This window comes from Mauremys mutica, unplaced genomic scaffold (assembly GCF_020497125.1).
Source record: "Mauremys mutica isolate MM-2020 ecotype Southern unplaced genomic scaffold, ASM2049712v1 Super-Scaffold_100324, whole genome shotgun sequence".
Taxonomy (NCBI): domain Eukaryota; kingdom Metazoa; phylum Chordata; order Testudines; family Geoemydidae; genus Mauremys; species Mauremys mutica.
The window spans coordinates 35189-57865 of record NW_025423314.1 but is presented as its reverse complement, the minus strand read 5'-3'; the positions used below and the strand labels follow the sequence as shown (position 1 = coordinate 57865).

Genomic DNA, 22677 nt, shown 5'->3' with positions numbered 1-22677 from the left:
TAATGAAGATATTGAACAAAACCGGCCCCAGGACCGACCCTTGGGGCACTCCACTTGAAATTGGCTGCCAGCTAGACATGGAGCCGTTGATCACTACCCGTTGAGCCCGATGATCTAGCCAGGTTTCTATCCACCTTACCGTCCATTCATCCAGCCCAGACTTCTTTAACTTGCTGGCAAGAATACTGTGGGAGACTGTATCAAAAGCTTTGCTAAAGTCCAGAAATAGCACATCCACTGCTTTCCCCTCATCCACAGAGCCAGTTATCTCCTCATAGAAGGCAATTAGATTAGTCAGGCATGACTTGCCCTTGGTGAATCCATGCTGACTGTTCCTGATCACTTTCCTCTCCTCTAAGTGCTTCAGAATTGATTCCTTGAGGACCTGCTCCATGATTTTTCCAGGGACTGAGGTGAGGCTGACTGACCTGTAGTTCCCCGGATCCTCCTTCTTCCCTTTTTTAAAGATGGGCACTACAGTAGCCTTTTTCCAGTCATCCAGGGCCTCCCCCAATCGCCATGCGTTTTCAAAGATAATGACCAATGGCTCTGCAATCACATCCGCCAACTCCTTTAGCACCCTCGGATGCAGCGCATCTGGCCCCATGGACTTGTGCTCGTCCAGATTTTCTAAACAGTCCTGAACCACTTCTTTCCCCACAGAGGGTTGGTCACCTTCTCCCCATGCTGTGCTGCCCAGTGCAGCAGTCTGGGAGCTGACCTTGTTTGTGAAGACAGAGGCAAAAAAAGCATTGAGTACATTAGCTTTTTCCACATCCTCTGTCCACTAAGTTACCTCCCTCATTCAGTAAGGGGCCCACACTTTCCTTGACTTCCTTCATGTTGCTAACATACCTGAAGAAACCCTTCTTGTTACTCTTAACATCTCTTGCTAGATGCAACTCCAAGTGTGATTTGGCCTTCCTGATTTCACTCCTGCATGCCTGAGCAATATTTTTATACTTCTCCCTGGTCATTTGTCCAATCTTCCACTTCTTGTAAGCTTCTTTTTTGTGTTTAAGATCAGCAAGGATTTCACTGTTAAGCCAAACTTGTCGCCTGCCATATTTACTATTCTTTCTACACATCAGAATGTTTTTTTCCTGCAACCTCAATAAGGATTCTTTAATCCTTTAGAGGATTGGAACTGATTTCAGTGAAGGCACATGTTTGCTAGGTTTTTATGCATTTGCACAGGAAAACATTGAGTGTTTCTATTCATTTCAGGGATCCCTATTCAGTGGAACTCCTGAACATAATGGAAATGCCCTTACTTTTGTTAAAGGAAGAGGTTTGTAAGGGGGCACTTGGATTTGAACCAAGGACCACTTGAACTGCAGTCAAACACTCTACCACCGAGCTATACCCCCATGACTGCTATGTAGGTAAGTCAGAGATCTTAAAGATTTTGAAGGACAGGCCCTGCCTCAGAGATCTCCTGTTCTGTTCCCAGACCACAGTGCTTTTAAAAATGGGGTTTGATTAAACTTATAGATCCATGTAGACACCACAGCTTGCACACCCACCCCCATAGCTTCCCCCAGTGACATAGCTACCACCTCTCGGGGGGATGGATTAACTACACGGACGGGACAGCTCTCTCCCCTCCGCTTAGAGCATCTCCATTATTTATGAATAGGTGGGAAATAACCTCCTGAATGGACAGTAACCAATTTATCAAATATTGCTTGGTCTGCATTCAATATGGGTACCTGGCCGTATTGGCTGGATTAGTAGGAGCATTGCCGGCAGATCGAGGGAAGTGATTATTCCCTTCTATTCGGCACTGGTGAGGCCACATCTGGAGCATTGCGTCCAGTTTTCGCCCCCGCACTACAGAAACAAATTGGAGAGAGTCTAGGGGAGGGCAACAAAAATGATTAGGGGGCAGGGGACTTACGAGGGGAGGCTGAGGGCAGGGCTGCCCGGGGGGGGGCAGGTGGGGCAATTTGCCCCAGGCCCTGCAGGACCCCCAGGAGAACACAGGATTCTAGAGTATTGCAACTTCTTTTTATGGAAGGGGCCCCCAAAATTGTTTTGCCCCAGGCCCCCTGAATCCTCTGGGCGGCCCTGCCCCCTCCACCCCCTTGACTCGTTCTCCTCTCTCTCAGGCCCCACCTGTGCTCTGCCCTCACTCCCATTGGCCACTTCCCACCCCCGCTCTTCCACTGTGGCTGAGGCCTGCTGGTCCACCTTCCGCTCGCTCCTCTCCTCCCCAAAGACCTCCATGTGTCTCTCCACCCCCTACCCCAAGGCCTGCCTGCTGCCCCCACCTCTCTGCCCCTCCCCTGAGACCCGCCCTGCCCACCACCCCCACCTCTCTGCCCCTCCCCTGAGACCCGCCCTGCCCACCGCCCCCACCTCTCTGCCCCTCCCCTGAGACCCGCCCTGCGCACCACCCCCACCTCTCTGCCCCTCTCCTGAGACCCGCCCTGCCCACCGCCCCCACCTCTCTGCCCCTCTCCTGAGACCCGCCCTGCCCACCGCCCCCATCTCTCTGCCCCTCCCCTGAGACCCGCCCTGCCCACCGCCCCCACCTCTCTGCCCCTCCCCTGAGACCCGCCCGGCGCCCGGCCCCCACCTCTCTGCCCCTCCCCTGAGACCCGCCCTGCCCACCGCCCCCACCTCTCTGCCCCTCCCCTGAGACCCGCCCGGCCCACCCCCCCACCTCTCTGCCCCTCCCCTGAGACCCACCCTGCCCACCGCCCCACCTCTCTGCCCCTCCCCTGAGACCCGCCCTGCCCACCGCCCCCACCTCTCTGCCCCTCCCCTGAGACCCGCCCTGCCCACCGCCCCCACCTCTCTGCCCCTCCCCTGAGACCCTCCCTGCCCACCGCCCCCACCTCTCTGCCCCTCCCCTGAGACCCGCCCTGCCCACCGCCCCACCTCTCTGCCTCTCCCGAGACCCGCCCTGCCCACCGCCCCCACCTCTCTGCCCCTCCCCTGAGACCCGCCCTGCTCACCGCCCGCACCTCTCTGCCCCTCCCCTGAGACCCGCCCCGCCCACTGCCCCCACCTCTCTGCCCCTCCCCTGAGACCAGCCCCGCCCACTGCCCCCACCTCTCTGCTCCCTCCCCTGACACCCGCCCTGCCCCCCGCCCCAACCTCTCTGCCCCTCCCCTGAGACCCGCCCTGCCCAGCGCCCCACCTCTCTGCCCATCCCCTGAGACCCGCCCTGGCCACCCCCCACCTCTCTGCCCCTCCCCTGAGACCTGCTCTGCCCACCGCCCCCACCTCTCCGCCCCTCCCCTGAGACCCGCCCCGCCCAGCGCTCACACCTCTCTGCCCCTCCCCTGAGACCCGCCCTGCCCACCGCCCCCACCTCTCTGCCCCTCCCCTGAGACCCGCCCTGCCCACCGCCCCCACCTCTCTGCCCCTCCCCTGAGACCCGCCCTGCCCGCCGCCCCCACCTCTCTGCCTCTCCCGAGACCCACCCTGCCCACAGCCCCCACCTCTCTGCCCCTCCCCTGACCTGCCCTGTCCACCGCCCCCACCTCTCTGCCCCTCCCCTGACACCCACCCTGTCCACCTCTTTCCTCGGAATTAAAAGCTGAGTTTACTCCAGGGTGAGGAAAGAAAGGAGCCACCAACCCCCTGACAAATCTCAGTGCCCCAGAGAAAACCTGCCCCCTGCTATTGCAATCGCTGCTGTGCTGGGGATATGGCAGGAAAAGGACTGTCTGAATGATCAAGGCAGGAAATGGACAACAACCTACAGCAACGTCATTGACCACAAACACACTCTCCTCATGCTCCAACCAGAAGGGAAATGAGCAGGAATTCTTGCAATTCAGACATGGACTCACTTACACAAGGGCACAGCAGTGTGTGTGGTGAGGGAGGTGGTCTGAGGAAACAACTGGAATTGATCACTCAGTGAGAACAGAACTAGAGTGCGGTGAGAGACACATCTGTTATATCCTTGGGGCAGCCGGTGTAGGAGACAATCACTTGAGGCCAGAGAGCAGGCAGCTAACCAAAACCTCCATTTTATTTACATATCTACAGAGAGCTCCTCAGCCGGTTGAAACCGGTTGAGCTAACCCATAATAATCTAACTCAGTTGCCATAGCAACAAAACCATGACAACCAAATACACAACATATTCCTCCCCCCCTAATAAGAACATCCCCTAAATAAAACACACACTAGACTAGAGAAGGAGGGTAGACTGCCTCCATTCCCGGCTAAACCCTGGGGATTATTTTGCCCCATAACCGTGGGTTCGCCCTAGCTAAAGATCCAGCCGATGAGGAGGCCTTCTGTCTCTAGGTGGATTACGGCGAACTACTGGTGTTATTGCACCCGAAAGCACTAGGGGCTCAGGGTCCGCAGCACGAACAGGTGAGGAGGTGGTATCAGCTCGTGCTGGGCAAAGGGGTATCTCAGCCGCCGGCAGTAATGGAGGAGAACAGTCAGAAACAGGTGACTCGTGATTCGATCCCTCACCAGAAGAGGTGAAGTCAGACCCCTCAACTGCAGATGGGTCCTGAGGACTGGCATGACCTGGCAACAGCTGATCTACATGTCGCCGCCAGGTAAGATTCTCTGCAGTCCGGACTGTGTAGGAAACAGGTCCTGTTTGAGTGATGACTGTGGCCGGAACCCATTTAGCTCTGGAAGTATAATTCCGAGCCAAAACTGGCTGTCCCGGGCTAAAGGTTCGGTCTTTTGCTCTGGGTGCCCGTCTGATGACTTGATATTGCTGCTGATGTTGCACAATTTGTCGGGGTTCAGAAGGTTTCAGCAGATCAAAGCAAGTGCGCAGCTGTCGTCCCATCATTAGAAAGGCCGGAGATGCGTGGGTCGTAGCATGAGGTGTGTTTCTGTAGGAAAGTAAAAAGGTATCCAGACGCTTTTGAATGGAGTGTTGTCCCCTTGCTGATTTCAAAGCGTTTTTCATTGTCTGCACAAATCTTTCAGCTAATCCGTTGGTGGATGGATGATATGGTGCTGACGTGATGTGGTGTATCCCATTTGCTTTCATAAAATTTTGAAACTCCTGAGAAACGAACTGCGGTCCGTTGTCGCTCACAAGTTGTTCTGGCAGACCAAAACGACTAAAGAGTCCTCGTAGTTTTTGGATAGTACTCTCTGCAGAAGTGAACTGCATTATAGAGACTTCTGGCCATTTAGAATGGGCATCTATTGCCACCAAGAACATGCTTCCTTCAAGGGGGCCAGCAAAGTCAACGTGAATACGTTGCCACGGGTTTTCAGGCCAGTCCCATGGGTGTAGGGGTGCCCACTGGGGTGCATTCCTCACACCCTGACATGACATACAAGCTTTTGCCTTCTCTTCAATAGCGCTGTCCAGTCCAGGCCACCAAAAATAGCTTCGTGCAATTTCCTTCATGCGCACTATTCCACAGTGACCGGAATGTAGCTGTTCTAACATCTGTGATCTCAGTGGTGGTGGAATAATGACACGTCTCCCCCACAACAAACAACCAGATTGGACCGATAACTCCGTCCGCTTGGACATATAGGGAACAAGGTCGGATGAGACCGGAGAGGTTTGTCGAGATGTTCCATGCATCACCAGGTCCATAACGTGGGACAATACTGGGTCAACGCGAGTTGCCTTCTTTATCTGAGTAGCAGTGATGGGTGTATTCTCTACCTGTTCAAAGTAGAAGATTTCCTTGTGGGCACTATCTTGGTGTTTGACCGGCAAAGGCAACCTTGAGAGGCCATCTGCATTGCCGTGTAGAGTGGATTTCCGATATTTGATTTCATATGTGTGTGCTGAAAGTAACAATGCCCAAAGTTGCATACGACTAGCAGCTAATGGGGGAATGCCTGTGTAAGGTCCAAAAATTGATGTCAGAGGTCGATGGTCTGTGAGAAGAGTAAATTTTCGCCCAAACAGGTACTGATGAAACTTCCGAATTCCAAAAACAATTCCTAATGCCTCACGTTCGATTTGGGCGTAGTTAGTTTCTGCTTTGCTTAGAGTGCGTGAAGCAAAAGCAATAGGTCTCTCTTCTCCTGAAGGCATAATATGTGACACGACTGCTCCCACCCCATAAGGGGAGGCATCGCAGGCCAATTGCAGTGGTAAGGATGGATCAAAGTGCGTTAGAACTTCAGAATTTAGCAATGCATCCTTAGCTTTGTTAAACGCAACATCACAGGCTTCAGTCCACTTCCAGGCCTTGTTCTGCCCAAGGAGCTCATGAAGTGGTTTTAGCAGTGTGGCTAACTGTGAGATGAACTTTCCATAATAGTTCAGGAGTCCTAGAAACGAGCGCAGCTGGCTTACATTTCGAGGTGGGGGAGCCTCCACAATAGCTTTAACTTTTGCAGGGGCCTTATGAAGACCTGCAGAATCAATGATGTGTCCCAAATATTCAACAGAGGGCTTGAAGAATTCACACTTGTCTTTGCGAACTCGTAGGCCATACTCTTCCAGTCTTTGTAGGGTAGCCTCTAAATTCTTTAAGTGATCCTCGTCATTTCTTCCAGTGACCAGGATATCATCCAGATAGCACAGAACTCCTGACAAGCCACACAAGATCTGGTCCATAGCCCTCTGGAACAGGGCGGGAGCAGATGTTATTCCGAAGGGTAGACGACAGTATCGATAAAGCCCCTTATGAGTCACAATAGTCAACAGCTCTTGGGACTTTTCATCGACGTGCATCTGTAAATATGCTTGACTCAGATCAATCTTACTGAACTTTTGTCCCCCAGCCAGGCCTGCGAAGAGGTCATCGATGCGGGGAAGCGGGTATTGCTCAGCACACAACACTGGGTTGACAGTGACTTTAAAATCACCGCAAATCCGGAGAGAGCCATCTTTCTTCACGATTGGAACGATAGGAGTGGCCCATGAGCTATGGGTAACTGGTATTAGGACTCCATTGGTGACCAGGCGCTCCAGGTCTGCTTCAACTTTTGGCCTGATGGCATATGGCACAGTTCGGGCTTTCAGATATTTTGGTGGACTGCCAGGTTTAATGTTCAATGTCACAGTGATTCCCTTCATACTTCCCAAATCATCTCCAAAAACAGCAGCATGTTTCCTTAGTATAGGGGTTAGACTGGTTTCTTCTTTAGTCATCCGGTGCACTTCTGCCCAGTTCAGTTGAATCTTCCCAAGCCAAGACCTACCCATTAAGGCTGGGTAGTTACCTCTCACCACAAACAGTGGCAATTTAGCCACCTGTCCATTGAGCTCCACCTTAACATCAATAGTGCCCAGCATAGGCACAGCTTCTCCCGTATACGTCTTCAGAACAGTTTTTGTTGCCTTAAGCGGAAGATGCTGTAGCTTTTCTTTATACACAGTCTCGGAGATCAGTGAGACGGCTGCACCGGTGTCCAGTTCCATGCGTATACGTTTGCCATCCAATAACGGGGTTACCCAGTATTCATGTGAGCCCATTGCCAAAGACAAAACATGCAGTGGCACTTCCTCTTGTGATGAGGTGTCACCTTGATCATCCTGGGTCTGCTCTAGGGTATGCAGGGTTCCTCTTTTTGTCGGCCAGACCACAGGCCTCTTTTTCTTTTGTTTACAGGCACACTCAATGTGTCCCTTTTTGCCACAGTGTCGACACACCAGGTCCTTACACCAGCATTCTGATGCCTGGTGACCCGGCTTACCACAGCGGTAACATTCTTGACTCTGCACAGTTTTGTGGGTCGGTTCTAGTGACACTTTTTGCACCCTAGGGGGTGCACCAATGTATTGTGCCTCCCTTGTAGCCAGTTCCATGGAGACAGCAATATCAACAGCCTTCTGTAAGGTAAGCTGAGCCTCTGTCAGTAGGCGCTTCCGTATAGCTTCACTGTACAGGCCACACACTAACCTGTCACGCAGGGCATCATGTAACATTTCTTTAAATTCACAGTGTTCTGCTAGCTTTTTTTAAATGGCTACAAATTGTACAACTGTTTCATCTTCCTTTTGGTCTCTTTTGTGGAACCTATATCTTTCAGCAATTACCAGTGGTTCTGGGGAGAAATGAGACCCCAGGATTTCCACAATGTCACTGTAAGATTTAGTCTCAGGCTTAACAGGGTGTAGTAAGCTGCGTAGCAGAGAGTAGGTTTTAGCCCCTACAACAGTTAAGAATATTGGCACCTTCTTCGCTTCTGTAATGTCATTTGCAATACCAAAAAGCTCAAAACGCTCAGTATACACATGCCACTGCTCTGTATTCTCATCAAAAGGCTCCAGGGGCCTGGTCAGAGTAGCCATGATTTTTAGTTTCACTTTCACAGTCAGTGCAAACAAGCAGCTTTTTTTCTTTGTTTGGTCTTTACCTCGACTTCTACTTCCTTCTGTTACTGGAGCAGCACCGGAGTCTCACCCTCGTCGCCAGTGTTATATCCTTGGGGCAGCCGGTGTAGGAGACAATCACTTGAGGCCAGAGAGCAGGCAGCTAACCAAAACCTCCATTTTATTTACATATCTACAGAGAGCTCCTCAGCCGGTTGAAACCGGTTGAGCTAACCCATAATAATCTAACTCAGTTGCCATAGCAACAAAACCATGACAACCAAATACACAACAACATCTTAACCAAGTAGTTGTGGCTGAGTGGTTAAAGCGGTGAACTAGAAATCCATTGTCGTCTCCCTGCGCAGGTTTGAATCCTGCCAACTATGGAGAAAGTTGTGGTTCTTTAGTTTCAAGGGAGCTGGGTCTTGTCTCACTCTCAAGCTGTGTCTACACCATTGGGTAATGCGGCTTTAAAGTGTTTTAATTAAACAGCTGTTGCATGTCCACACTATGCCCCTTGTGTCACCAGAGCACATCCACGCTAGAATCTTGGATGGCCACAGAGAGCAGTGCACTGTGGGTAGCTGTGCAACTGGCTGCAGGGTGCTTTGGGAAGGGTTTGCAATGCCTCATGGGCTGGTACAGCATCACATGATGCAGGTTTCTCTATCCCACCATTCCATGGGCATCTTACTAGATTGCCAGCTGCTTTTCAACTGCAGTGTGCGTGGCGGGGTAGAGACTGTGTGTGTGTGGGGAGAGGGAGTGTGTCGCACACTGTCTCTATGTTCAGACAGCTGCTGCAAGCAACCAGGCCTGAGGCAGGGGGAGGGGGCAGCCCCAACATCAGCCCCCGCTTCCCTCACTGGCTCAGCTCAGCACAGCAGCCTCTGTCACACGCACACACACACCGCTGCTGCTGAGCTCTGTGTCAGGGGTGCAGGAACAGGGGGTTTAGAGGGCCGTGGCCCCACCACTCTTAACTGGCTGTTAGGACAAATGATGGAGGGCGGAACGGGGGAGCCTTGGGGGGGGGAGAGGCATTCTGTGGGTGTGGCCTCGGGGGGAGAGGTGGTGTGAATGTGGGTCCTTGGGGAAGGGGTGTCATGGGAGTGCCACAGTTCAGACAATAGTGACCCCCCCACTGTAAGGAAGCTCCCGCCGCCCCTGCTCTGTGTTGGTAGCGCGGGAGAGAGCAGCGTTCCAGGGCAGTGATTTGCTCCCTGGGGCTCCGCCAGGGGGGCTTGGGAGGCTGCAGGGAGCCCAGGGCCCTTTAAATCACCAGCCTGGGGAAGCCGGGCCGGGCTGGCACAGCATACCCACTCTTGCCAGTACCCCAAACCGGAATGTACCAGCTTACGTTCACTTCTGGAAGGTCCTCACGTGGATCAATAACTGGTTAAAAGCCAGGAAACAAAGGGTAGGAATAAATGGACAGTTTTCAGGATGCAAACAGGTAACTAGTGGTGTCTGTACTGGGACTAGTCAACATATTCATAAACGATCTGCTAAACAGCGTGGTGACAAAATGTGCGGATGATCCAAAACTACAGAGGATAGTTAAGTCCAAAGCAGACTGGGAGGAGCTAAAAAGAGATTTCACAAAACTAGGTGAAAGGGCAACAAAACGGCAGATGAAATTCAATGTTGATAAATGCAAAGTGATGCACATTGGCAAACATAATCCCAACTCTACATATAAAACGATGGGATGTAAAATAGCTGTTCCAACTCAAGTGAGAGATCTTGGAGTCACTGTGGATAGTTCTCTGCAAACATCCACTCAATGGGCAGTGGCAGGCAAAAAGCAAACAGAATGTTGGGAATCATGAAGAAAGGGATAGAGAATAAGAGAGAAAATCTTATTGCCACTGTATAAATCCATGGTACGCCCATATCTTGAATACTGCGTGCAGATATGGTCGCTCCATCTTAAAAAAGATGTATTGGAATTGGAAAAGGTTCAGAAACGGGTATGGAGTGTCTGCCATATGAGGAGAGAATAATAAGACTGGGAGAAAAGCTTGGAGAAAAGATGACTAAGGGGAAATATGCTAGAGGTCTATAAAATAATGACTGGTGTGGGGAAAGTAAATAAGGAGTGTTACTTATTCCTTCTCATAACACAAGAACTAGGGGTCACCAAATGAAATTAATAGGCAGCCCGTTTAAAACAAACAAAAGGAAGTATTTTTTCACACAACGCACAGTCAACCTGCGGAACTCCTTGCCAGAGGAGGTTGTGAAGGCCAAGACTAAAACAGGGTTCCAAAAAAGAGCTAAATCAATTCATGGAGGACATGCTCTGAGCCAGGATGGGCAGGGATGGTGTCCCTAGTCTCTGTTTGCCAGGAGCTGGGAATAGGTGACAGGGGAGGGGTTCACTTGGTGATTCCCTGTTCTGTTCATTCCCTCTGGGGCACCTGGCTTTGGCCGCTATGGGAAGACAGGATACTGGGCTAGATGGACCCAGTCTGGCTGTTCGTACGTCCTTATGTCCTTATGCTCCTTTCATACAGATGCCTGGGATTCTGCCTCACAATGTGTCCCTGAGGTCTCAGCCAAAATGCCCAGACAGGCAAACACTCTGGGCTCCTGAACCCTCTGCCCCCCACCTAGTGCCCTATGGCTCATCCCTGACCCTTGATGCTGCTCCTTGCTATAGACTGTGAAAGGAGCAGAGGCAGCGCAGGAGCCTTCTGGGGACGCAGATCTGAGGCTTTGGGGAGACACATTGTCTGAGACATCAGAGCGCTGCAAACCCTGCAGCCACTCCAATCTGGGGCCTGTTCCATCCCTGAGTCTGGGCTACTGTGATCCCTCCCCCAGAGCAGGGCGCCCACAGATTACAGCCTGAAAATAGGCATCTGACACTAACTCCTGTTCTCCCTGACAAGGCCTCCCCTACACCAAGTGCCTCTCCCAGGCAAGACGTGTCTTCGGTGCCACCCCCCATATGTTAAAAATTTGAATATCTTATTTTTCATTTCATTTGTAGCTCAGCTCATGATTTTGACGCACAATTTCGATGCATGATTTTCTCTGTCATATAAGATGATAAATTTGCAGGCTAGGTTCTGTAAACCTGTATTTATTCATGCCATATATAAGCAAATAAAACAAATGCATTTTCTTTAAGCATATAGAAACTTTTAAATTTTGACAGTAACTGAAATGTACTAACATCTAGAAATAGAACTGTCACTAGCACAGGGTGGGCCAGTATTAAATAGTGTTACAGCGGAGACAGCGTTAGGATGTTAACCCCAGGCCTTTAGTTGAAAGGTCGCTTCTCTCGCCTTTCCCCCATGAACTGAAGCGCAGCATTAAAGAGATCCAAAGATTAGCCAATGGTATTTTAAAGTGCTAAAATAGCAAGCGATGTCGGTCTCTCATTGGCCATCAGCGACTGAAGATGTGGTTTAATGAGCCGGAGCTTCAAGGCGAGGGTGGCTCTGTCCACTGCCTTCATTTGCACTGCTGGGCACCAAGTCCCTGGTGGCCAATATGCGACGCTGGGAGAAGAGAGTGGGGTGGCAAGTGGTGGCAGGACTTTTGCCACCAGGGTCTAGCTGCCCAACTTGCTCCTGGTACTGCTGGCCCCCCGTCGCCTGCAGGTAACACAGGAACTAAGGCAGGAATAGGGTGAGGAAGCGAGTAAAGCCGAGCAAGGAAAGCAAATGTGAATCTTGTCTTCATGGGCCGCTCGCAATGGGCCGCTCGCAATGACGTCCTTTTTCTGTGCCACAGCTGACAACAACATCCTAGACAGAAAAGTAATAGGCCAAAAAGAAACCGAGCAGCTGCTGAAGTAGTTCAGTTGGGAGCGTGCTAGACTGCAGCAGAAAAAGACAGCATGGGATTCTGAAACGAGTTGGCCCACCTGACCTTTCATTCTTCTCTTGCTCTTTGTCAGCAAGGGGAAGAAAAAGAAGCTCTCCCTCAAGCTGGAGTCACAAGGGCGACGTAAGGACGACTTCCTGAGCCCTGGCTCCAGTCCTCTGCTCTGCCAGCTGACCCATCGAAGGGCTGCCACCACTTTCTCCAGGTTTGTCCATCGGTCTGTGCCAGGGTGAGCAAGAGCCAAGCAGCTGGAGGTTCTGTAGTGTAGTGGTTATTGCATTTACCTAACACGCAAAAGGTCCCTGGTTCAAAACCAGGCAGAAATATGCTGGCTTCCTTTTGCCAGATCCCCTTGCTGTTCAGGAAGATGCTCCTCCTTCTCCTATTGGCCTGTCCCTGGGATAACTCCAACCCCCGCATGACAGAGGGTGCTGACAGCAGTGGAGAAAGCACCTTGGCATCAGGCTGGAGAACCTAGAGGACTGCAGCGTGTTACCTTTTGGAGGCTTGTGGCTTGGCCTCCTCTGCTGTTGGAGGTTGGCCGGTGGAGGCCGGCTCTTCCTGCTGGCCTCCTCTGCGTGACTTGCCAAAGGAGGAAGTGAGGCAGGAATGGGGGAAAAGAGGAAAGTCGAGCTGAGGAAGGCAGGGCAGAAGCTAAGCACCTCAGTGCAGCTAAGTGGGGTTAGCAGAGCGTCACCATTCGTTCTGCAAAGCCGGGGGAGGTGCAGTTGGCTGCTGGGAGGCAGAATCCTGTGCCTGCATCTTGACTTCCCAGGGATGGCTCCTTGCAGCCCAGGAGAAGCGGGGTTCTGGGGGGACAGAAAAGCAGCAATGGCGAGGCTGAGTGGGCTCCTTTCTGGCCGAGATGGTGGGTCTGGGAGTTGCCTGTAAGCCATAAGTGGACTTGGTGCAGTGAAAACGGCTGCTCCATTCTGGCTGACCTGGGGGAGCCATTGATGAGATGGGAGTGGGGACTGTGAGCAAATGGGATCCAGGAAGCCCCAGCCTGCCCCTCCAGGGGCCGAGTCTTCTTCTTCTCTCCTGCCATGGGGAGCCCGGCCTTAAGCCTGCCCAGCATGCACTGCAGCTCGAGCATTAAGCCTTCCTGTGGTATAACCGAACTACGGCCTAGTGTAATAAGGTGTAAAGTTTAGATTGTGAATTTATCTTTAATTTCCATGGTAACTTACTTTGATCTTTTATGCCTACCACTTATAATCCTTAAAACTCCATCTTTCTGTAGTTAATAAATCTGTTTTATGAAACTGGTGTATTTTGCTTGAAGTTCTTGGGAAATCTCAGCTCCATTACAAGGCTGGTTCATGTACTATTCACAGTGAGGGAGGGGTGGACCCTGCGTAATAAACTCACTATTGTGTCATACAGGAGGCCTGTGATATGCAGGGGGTCAGATTAGATGCTCTAATGGTCTCTTCTGGCCATAAAGTCGACTAATTTCTGAAAAACTGAGTGTAGCATTGGGAGCAGCGTCTGATGTTTCCCTGTCTAGCCGGCTTGCTGCCTAGAATGAACGCTCCTGGAGTGGGGTGATCCACAGGGAGTAGCTCAAATCTGCAAAGTGCCTGGCCAGGGACAGGACATTGGCACAGCAAGGGAGGGGTGTGGCAGTGACATCACAAAGGCCTTTGGCAGGACCTCAGCCTATTGGTCAAAGACTATTGGTGGGAAGGTGGTGACCTCACAGAGAGATGCTGACATCAGGCAGGCAGGACAGGGGCGAGGGGCCAGGGAAACCTCAGAGACCCCTGTGGCTTTGCTGCAGCAAGTCTCCTTCTCCAGGTCTCTCTCTGAGGACTGAGGGAGTATTCGGGTTCACGGACGTGCGCGCCAGGAGGAACCTCTTTCGAGTTTTCTCCTTCCCTTGTAGTGATTTTACTAGAAAACAGCCGTCCCTGTTTAGAAGGTAAGAGCCTCCTGGAGGTTTGAAACCTCTTCAGTCTGATCCATCTGGTGACAGTTGAATTCTGCGCATGGAAAACTCGAGCTTAAGGAGGCAGAATTTTATTGCGCTCCTGGGATTTTGTCCCTTAGAATCACTGGGGACATTGGGGTTTGTCCTTTTTGTTTCATCTTTTCCTCCATCCATCCCTCCTTTCTCTTTGTCTTTTGCTTCTTTTGTCCATTCTCCTGTTCTCCTCCCAACACCAGGAGGGGTGTGTGTGTGTGTGTGTGTTGCAGGGGAGGGCTCTGCAGCTCCCACTGTGGGAGGTCCACCCAAAACTGGGGGGCTGAAATAGTGCTCGGGCAGTGATCCCCACCAGTGACCTGGGCCATCCTTTGGGCTCTTTGGTGAGAACCCTCAGCCTCCCGCCCTCAGTCTCTACCCTGATTGGCTGAGCAGGGGGTTATTGACAAGGAGGAGACTCAGGTCCTTGTTGGTCTCTTTTAAGACCAAGGAAATAAGTCAGAACCAGTTCTGTGTTTGATGAATTTTGCTGCTTCTCTGCATTAATTGTCTCTGAGCAGTTCATGATTCTCTCTAACATTGCAGTTCTCCTCAAATACTTGCTGAATAATTCCTGTCACTGTTGTTGGTCTGGAGCTCATCTGAGAGCACTTTATTCAGGTCATTCAGTGTCTGAAATTCAAGATCCGAGGGTTGGTTTGAAAATCAGGGCTCTTGGGTCCTATTCCCAACTCTGCCCCTGACTGGCCGTGTGACCTCAGACAACTCAATTCTCCTTTCTCAGCCTCAGCTTCTCCCTCTTTCAAGTAGGGATAATAACGATCCGCTCCTGCCTACTTCACAGTGCGTGGAGGCAGGGTTGGCTCTAGGTTTTTTGCTGCCCTAAGCAAAAAAAATTTTGGCTGCCCCCATCCCAGCCCTGGGCTCCCCCTCACACCCTCCTGCTGCCCGAGCCCTGGGCTCCCCCCAACCTGCACCCGCTGCCGCTGCAGCTCTGGGCCTCCCCACACCTGCATCCCCCTGCCACCCCACCCCTGGGCTCTTCCCCCCCAAACCCCCCTGCCATTCCAGCCCTGGGCTCCCCTCCCCCACATCCTGTGCTGCCCCAGATCTGGGCTCTCCCCTTCCCCCCCACCAATGCTCCCCAACCCAAATACCCCCTGCTGCCCCAGGCCTGGGTGCTCCCCGCCCCACCTGCACCCTCCTTCCACCTCAGCCCTGGGTCACTGGTAACTTGCTCCCAGGGTGGGTCACTCAGCAGGGATTTTGGATGTACACAGAACACAGACAGGCTTGGTTCGCATATGGTTACAGAGCTGCAGTAAAGTGGAACAATTTTCAGCATGTGTGATTGGAGGATATCTGGATGCATATTATAAGACTGTCCTCCATAAATGAGGAAAAGTTGAGGTGCCTTTATTATTCTTTTGTTCCATTCTTTCTTTCTCTGGGGAAGTTGCCAATGCAATATCACTGTCTTCCTTTTAAACAAATAAAACAAAAACAAACAAAAAGGCAATGGCTGTTGAAAATAGCAATTCCAGTCCTAATAACCCCTGGGAAGCATTTCTTGCTCAATTTTATCCTACTTTTTCTACAGCAAATGACAGTGGATCAGTATATTTGATTTGGGAGAAATGAAGTAACAGCTGCCCAAACTGAGCTGGAGCACTCCTGAATGTTGAGGTGTTCAAATCTGGAAGGCAGGTGCTAGATTCCCTTTCTGAACATTAACTAAATCTGGAAAGGAAAAGTCAATTTCTGCTTCCATGGCTCAGGAGTGGAAATCCTCCTACGTGCCTGGGGCTGTATCTAGAGCTGCCCAGGTCCAGCAGAGCCTCCCCTCCCTCACTTTTAATTTTAAATTCTGGTGGGATCCACGTACCTCCCTTGCCAGGCTTCAGCTAGAGAGGGGCCCTGTCCACTTAGTCCCCCCAGTTCCTTCTTTGGGGGCTGCCAGGTGAGGTCACACCAGTATCCCTCAGCCCGTCTGGGGATGTCTTCTGAAGGGGATGTCTGGGGCAAAGCTTTCTAGTCCAAAACGTCGGTGGCTGGGGGGGGGCGCCATTTTCAGTAGTTTAATGTTTGGTACTGCAGTGAGTGGCTGCTGGGTGCAGTGATATAGTGACCCCCCCCTGGGTCTTTGAATGAGGCTTTATACTGGGGTGGGAGGAGTGAGGAGTTAAGCAGCGAGTCGGTGGATGGAGAGCAAATCTCCGAGATTCATAATCCGGGACTGTGTCTGTTGGTCCTTTTTGCTGCGTTTCTCTGGGCTGGGGGTTGTCCCAGTGCTGCACAGAGGGGTTCCCACAGAAAGGTGCTTGCTCCTAACCCCCGAGGCCGTCAGTGTGTCGGCTCTTCTCTAGCCAGCCCACTTGCCAAGTCTGATTGGCCTTGGTCTGGCTCCCAGGCCCTCTCCAAGGGTTGCAGCTGTCTGGAGGTGCTGCCTTCCTCAGTCCCACCTCATTCACTCCACAGGGCGACTGATTACCCGGGGCGGGGGGGAGATCTTATTCTACTTCTAGCAAAAAGACATTTTTCTGTTACCTTAATTACACTACCTTAGGGGCCCCCTATAACATATTACCAAGGTTCAATACAAAGTCATAGACAAGTTATACAAAAATGCATAATGCAGAGATTTATCTACAACCGCACTGAGTGACTGTGGGGTGCAGTGATATAGTGACCCCTGGGTCTTTGAATGAGGCTTTATACTTGGGGGGGTGAGGGGGCAAGTGGGGAGCAGGTGGGCGAGCGGGTGGGCAAGTGGCAGGTGGGCACAGAGGTGAGCAGTGAGCCAGCAGGGGCTCTAGGGGTGGGCAGGGGGGTTTCTGGCAGTGGAGGGAGGAGGTGAAAGGAGGTGAGTGGTGGGTGGGGGACTGACTAGCAGGAGATGCAGCAGGCCAGTGGGGGGGCTAGGGGGTGAAGAGGGGTGTGATGGTGAGATCTGATCACCCTACGGGGGCCGTTTCTTCCCCCTCCCCCAAACCTTCCTTTTCGGCCCCCAGCTGTTTCGGTGGAGCGGTGTTGGGGAAGGAGGGTTGGTTTCTGTGGGGCGGGCTGCGCTGTGGGGGGGGGTTGTTTCCACAGGGATGGGTGGCGCGGGGGAGGTGTTTCAAGGGGGCTGGGTGGCACAGACGGGAGCGGAGCAGCTCCTGGGGGCGGGGCTCTGGCACAGCCCGGGGGCGGGGCCTCTCCTGGGGGCGGGGCTCAGGCTGGGGGCGGGGCTCTGACACAGCCCGGGGGCGGGGCAGCTCCTGCGGGCGGGGCTCTGGCACATTGTGACGCAGGAGCCCGGGCTCAGCAGCTGCTCCCTGGTGGCCACATGCTGCCGGCAGCGCTGGAGCCGCCCGGGCCGGAGCGGAGCCGCTGTTCTCAGCTGCAGCAGGAGCTGCCCCCGGCCCCGCTGGGCTCCAGGTGGGGACAGAGCCTGGGGCCCGGGGTTCCCCTGGGTGCGGCTGGCGGGGCGGGAGGGGAGAGGAGAGGCCGGAGCAGCAGGCGGGGAAGGGCGGGGGGGGCAGGCGGGGGGTTGATCGGTCTCTGGGCACCAGGGGAGCCCCGGGGCAGAGTGTGTGTGTGAGTGTCCCGGGCCCAGGCGTGCGCAGGGGGGGAGCCCCGGCACCCCAATGCCCTGAGCCCCGGCTGGAACCACGCTGGGGTGGGGAGGAGAAGCCCCGGGCCCCTGCAGGAGCTGCAGTGCGCGGGGCAGGGGAGAAGCGCCAGGCTGGGGCAGGGGAGGAGAAGCCCCGCTGGGTTGGGAGGTGGGGGGCGGAGCCCAGACCCCAGCAGGAGCTGCACGGGGGGAGAGGAGCCACCCTGGGGCAGGGGAGGAGAACCCCGGACCCTGGCAGAAGATGTGGGGCTGAAGTCCCCGGCTCGGGAGCCCCAGCCACCTTAGGGCAGAAGTTGCAGGGCTGAAGCCCTGACCCCCCTCTGCGTGGAGCTGGCCTGAGCCCCTGTCGCCCCATCCCCCCTGTGGAGCTGGCTCTCACTCTCCGGCTGTGGAGAAATTCAGCCCAAATCTCCCCATGTTGGTATCTCCATTGCCCACCCCCCCATCACCCAGCCATGGATGGATTTAGCCCAGGAGGCAGGGTCAGTGTTGGCCGCATTGGGCAGGTGGGATCTAGGGCACAACGAGGTGAAGTGACTTTCCCAAGGTTGAGCAGGGAGTCTGTGGCAGAGCAGAGACTCAAACCCAGAACACCTGAGCCTGAGTCCTGTGCCTTAACCACTAGGCAACCTTCCCCCCGAAGGAGAGGGAACCTCCTCTGCCACTTTGAGTGTGTGGGTGGGAGCAGGCACTAGACAGAGCTGCCAGGAGGTGGGGAGGGGGGGGTTGGATAGTTGGGGGGGTGATTAGACGGTGGGGGGGGGTCTCTGAAGGGGGCGGTCAGGGGACAAGGAGCAGGAGGGTTGGATGGGTTGAGGGTTCGGGGGGTGGGGGTGGAGCAGGGTTGGGGCAGGCAGGGAGCAGAGGGAGTTGGATGGGTCAGGAGTTCTGGGGGGTCCTGTCAGGGGGTGGGAAGCGGTTGGATGGGGCGTGGGAGTCTCGGGGGTCTGTCTGGGGTGTGGATAAGGGTCAGGGGGACAGGTAGGGGGTTGGGTCCTAGGGAGGCAGTTACACTGGGGGGGTCTCAGGAGGGGGCAGTCAGGGGACAAGGAGCAGGGGGGTTTGGAGGTTCTGAGGGGGGCAGCCAGGGGGCAGGAAGGGGGAGGCAGTGGATGGGGTGGGGCTAGGGCGGGGCTCCCTGGGTGTGCACCCTAATGAAATGTGCCGCACACGCCTATGGTCACGGGGGTGAGCCACTCGCATCCTTTTCCTGTTTGTGCCATTTCTTTCCCTCTCAAAACCTGAGAACAATTCTCTCTGGTTCTTCCCCTTCTCTCTCCCCTCCCCACATGTGGCTAGAAAATCCAAGGAGATTCCCTCGTTTTCCCTAAAATTATTGACTCTCTAGTCTCCTATTTTCCCTATTTTCTCTGTAATTCTTAAATGCTCCTCAGCTTTGGGATGTGAACCCAGCCCGTTTATCTGCAGCAATTTGTCCTTGGGTAGGTGGAATTTGCTGTCCTGTGTCACTCCCCCAGCGTGGGTGGTGGTTAGTAGGTGCTGGCTGGGGGAGCCCGCAGACACGGCTGCCTCTGGGACGGAGATGGGTGGGGCTGATCTCTGCCAGCGACAGGACATGGCTGCACAGGAGGGGAAGGGAGGAGCCAGTGTCCCTTCGGTTCTGCTCATTTCCAGCATTTTGTTCAGAGACTTTATTACTGGGGAGGCTGAAAAATCTCCCTGTGGGCTTAGCCTGGCAGGAGGGGCCAGGTCTCCCCTGCAGTAAAGAGATGGAGCATGTTCCCAGCATGGCAGAGCTTAGGCTGTGTCTCTGCAGGGAAAGATCCTGGGGGAATCGTGATGTGACATGAACTAAAGCCTGTTCTGAAACCTCCACAACTGCCCTTCTCGCCCTGCCAGGCTGCAGGATGTCGTCCATGTTTTGCTCCAGCTCGTCCCATCCTCCCATGGAACAGGGAAGGGAAACAGCTGCAGTGGAGCCAGCTCAGGTAGGGATTATGGGGGTGAGGGACAGCAAATACACAAGAGGTGGGAGGCTTGGGCAGTCTGGTTTGGAGGTTGGGGCAGGGCAGGAAATTCCCAGGGTGGAGAATGGGAGGAGGCCAGGGTGTAGCAAACCTGCTGGGACTTGTTCAATATGTGGCTTCCCTTCTAGGAACAGACCCATGGGGTTAGAAGGTGGAAATGCTCTAATTTGTGGAACAGGAAACAACCCCCCTAGGTGGGGCTAGGAAAACAGACCAGAATCCCAGGGCTGGAGCCTGACCTGATTAACCAGCGGCTGCTGTGAGATGTGAGGGGCACCCACCAGGGAGGCTTAGGGGGCAGGTTCTTAACCTTTTTCTTTCTAAGGCCCCCAACGTGCTATTAAAAACTCCACGGCCCTGCATGTGCCTGGTTCTCTGCATATAAAAGCCAGGGCTGGCGTTAGGGGGTTGCAACCAGGGCAATTGCCTGGGGCCCCATGTGACAGGCCCCCCCGCAAAGCTAATTGCTCAAGCTTTGGCTTCAGCCCCTGGTGGCAGGGCTCAAGGCCCCAGGCTTTGGCCCCAGGCAGGGAGGTTTGGGCTTTCTGCCCTGGGCCCAAGCGAGTCTGACACGGGCCCTGCTTGGAGGCCCCCCCTGAAACCTGCTCGCAGCCCCCCAAGAGGTCCAGGGACCCCTAGCTGAGAACCACGGCCTTAGGGGATGTGCCCCTCTCCCCTACCCAGCTCCAGGGCTGGCCTTAGAGAAAATGGTGCCCTGGGTGAACTTGTATTTTGGTGCCCCCCATCCCTCCTGGCCGTCACGGGCTCCCAACCATCATGACCAGACCCTGATGCCTCCCTCCAGTGCTTAGTTTGTATTGAAAGAGGCGCCAGTGTTCAGCCCTGGCACAAATTCAGCACTGGCAGGGCGGCCTCACAGCAGCGGCTGCTGGCCGAGCGCCCGGCTCTGAAGGCCATGCCACCGCCAGCAGCAGTGGAGAAGTGAGGGTGGCCTGCTGTGTGGTGTATTGTGCAACCTTTTATTTTATGTAAAGTGCAGTTTGTAATGTGGCATTACACCCCCGCGGGGTCGGCTCTGGTGGCGACAGTTTCAAGCTTAACAGAGTGAAAGTCGCCTCTGTTACTTGCTTCAAATGTACAGTCTCTAGGAACACACAAAGACCAAGGGTAGTGACCACACAGACATTCACAAGCACAAGGTCTAGTCAGTTTTACAAGTTTTATTAAAGTTACAGTTAAGGTTATGACGACCCAAGCGCACAGAAATTCTATAAAGACCTGTGCAAAAGTTACAACTCTAGTTCTACTCACATCCTGAACAATAGTATTAGGGGCTGATGAGTCTCTCATGGACTGATCATCAGTAGAGGGGTGGTTCCAGTGATGAGCTGCCAAAATCTTAACAACCGGTTCCCTCCTCACCCCACAAGTGGGTCGTGGCCTGCCCCTGCCCCCCGGGACTCTTGCCCCATCCAACTCCCTGCATTCCTTGATGCCGCCCCCACCAAGAGCCCTGCCCCATCCATCCCCCTTCCCTGTTCCCTGACTGCCCCCTACTGCCCCATCCAACCCCTCCTCTCATTCCTGACTGCTCCCCCAGGGCCCTGCCCCATCCAGCCACCCCTTCTCTCTCTTCCCTGACTGCCCCTGGAACGTCTGCCCCTGACTGCCTCCCACCGCCCCATCCAACCCCCACTCCTTGACTGCTCCCCTGGGACCCCTGCCCCAATTCAACTCCCCTGTTCCCCACCCTCTGACTGCCCCGACCCCTCCTGCCTGGAGGTGGCTGGCGGTGCTACAGCTGCGCCGCTTGGCTGGAGCTGGGTCACGTCGCTGCCGCGCGGTGCCTAGAGCACTGGGTCAAGCAAAGCTCACGGTCCTCCACCTCCCCGCTTCCTGCAAATCAGCTGTTCGCGCGGGAAGCCTGGGAGCGTGGAGAAGCAAGAGGCGGCTTCACACTCAGGCCAGTGGAGGCGGAACGGAGGCTTCCCACACGATTCACGGGAAGTGGGGGGAGAGGGAGAAGCAGGGCAGAGCTTTCAGGGGAGGAGGCGGAGCGGAGCTGCATCTTGCTGGAGCCCCAGATACCCTGCAGCCCTGTGTCCGCTCCTGGTTCACCAGGGGCCATTTCAGATTTTGGGGCGGGGGCAACTTTAACTGTGATCCCAGGGGCTACTGATGCCCTGAAAACTGTAGGTTTTTTTGCAGAAAATAACTTAGAAATTCGCTGACGAGCTCTGTATCTAATTGTTATATAAAGAAAGATAAATATATACTGACTCCAATTACAGCCACATATTCAATTTAAAATGTAAATTTAGAACAATCTGGAGATAATACAGCAAGATATTCCCTATCCCAAGCCTTGAGGTATCAGTTCTGGAGCTTTGATGCAGGTATCAGAAACACAAGTTTGATACTTTTTACCCTATCTTTAGCAGAGATAAACAGAGAAAGTAAGCAGATTTTATTTATTTTTAAGAAAAACGCTCTGTGTTAGTGCCATTATCTCCTCTATTTTAGTAGATTGTTTTTCACTCCACTGAAAACATATTTACTTAATTTTACACAGGTGATTAAGGTTTTTTCTCTTTTATTAAGAACGGGAATTTATTTTTCTAGTTATTTTGGCATTTATTTTTACTGATCACGATCATGTATGTGACTCACTAACATTTGACTCCATCATTGCTATTAGTATCATACTTGGAGCTGCGTTTATTTTCATAGAAATTTTAAGTTACTTTCCAGATATAACTGTACCATGAAGTTTGGTGGAGACAGGGCCCTGCACCTCCCCCACTTCCTGCCATTCACCGTGACTCTCAGCCAGCCAGTAAAACAGAAGGTTTATTAGTCGACAGGAGCACAGTCCCAAACAGAGCTCGTAGGTACAGACAACAGGACCCCTTGGTCAGGTCCGTCTTGGGGGGTAGGGAGCCAGACCCGGTTCTGGCCTCCCTCCATTTCCCCAGCCAGCTCCAAACTGAACTCCCCCCTCCAGCCGTCTCCTCCAGCCACACACCCCCCGGCTCCTCCTCCAGCCTTTGTCCAGTTTCCTCAGGCAGAAGGTGTCACCTGGGCCCATCCCCCTCCTGGGCTCAGGTTA

The 22677-nt window shown here is 53.6% G+C and overlaps 1 non-coding gene across 1 annotated transcript; it reads right to left on the bottom strand.

Annotated features, from left to right (window-relative positions):
• Window positions 1-1298: 1298 nt before the first annotated feature.
• On the bottom strand, window positions 1299-1370 carry TRNAC-GCA. Its single transcript has one exon. It is a non-coding gene; the product is annotated as a tRNA-Cys (tRNA).
• Window positions 1371-22677: the final 21307 nt, after the last annotated feature.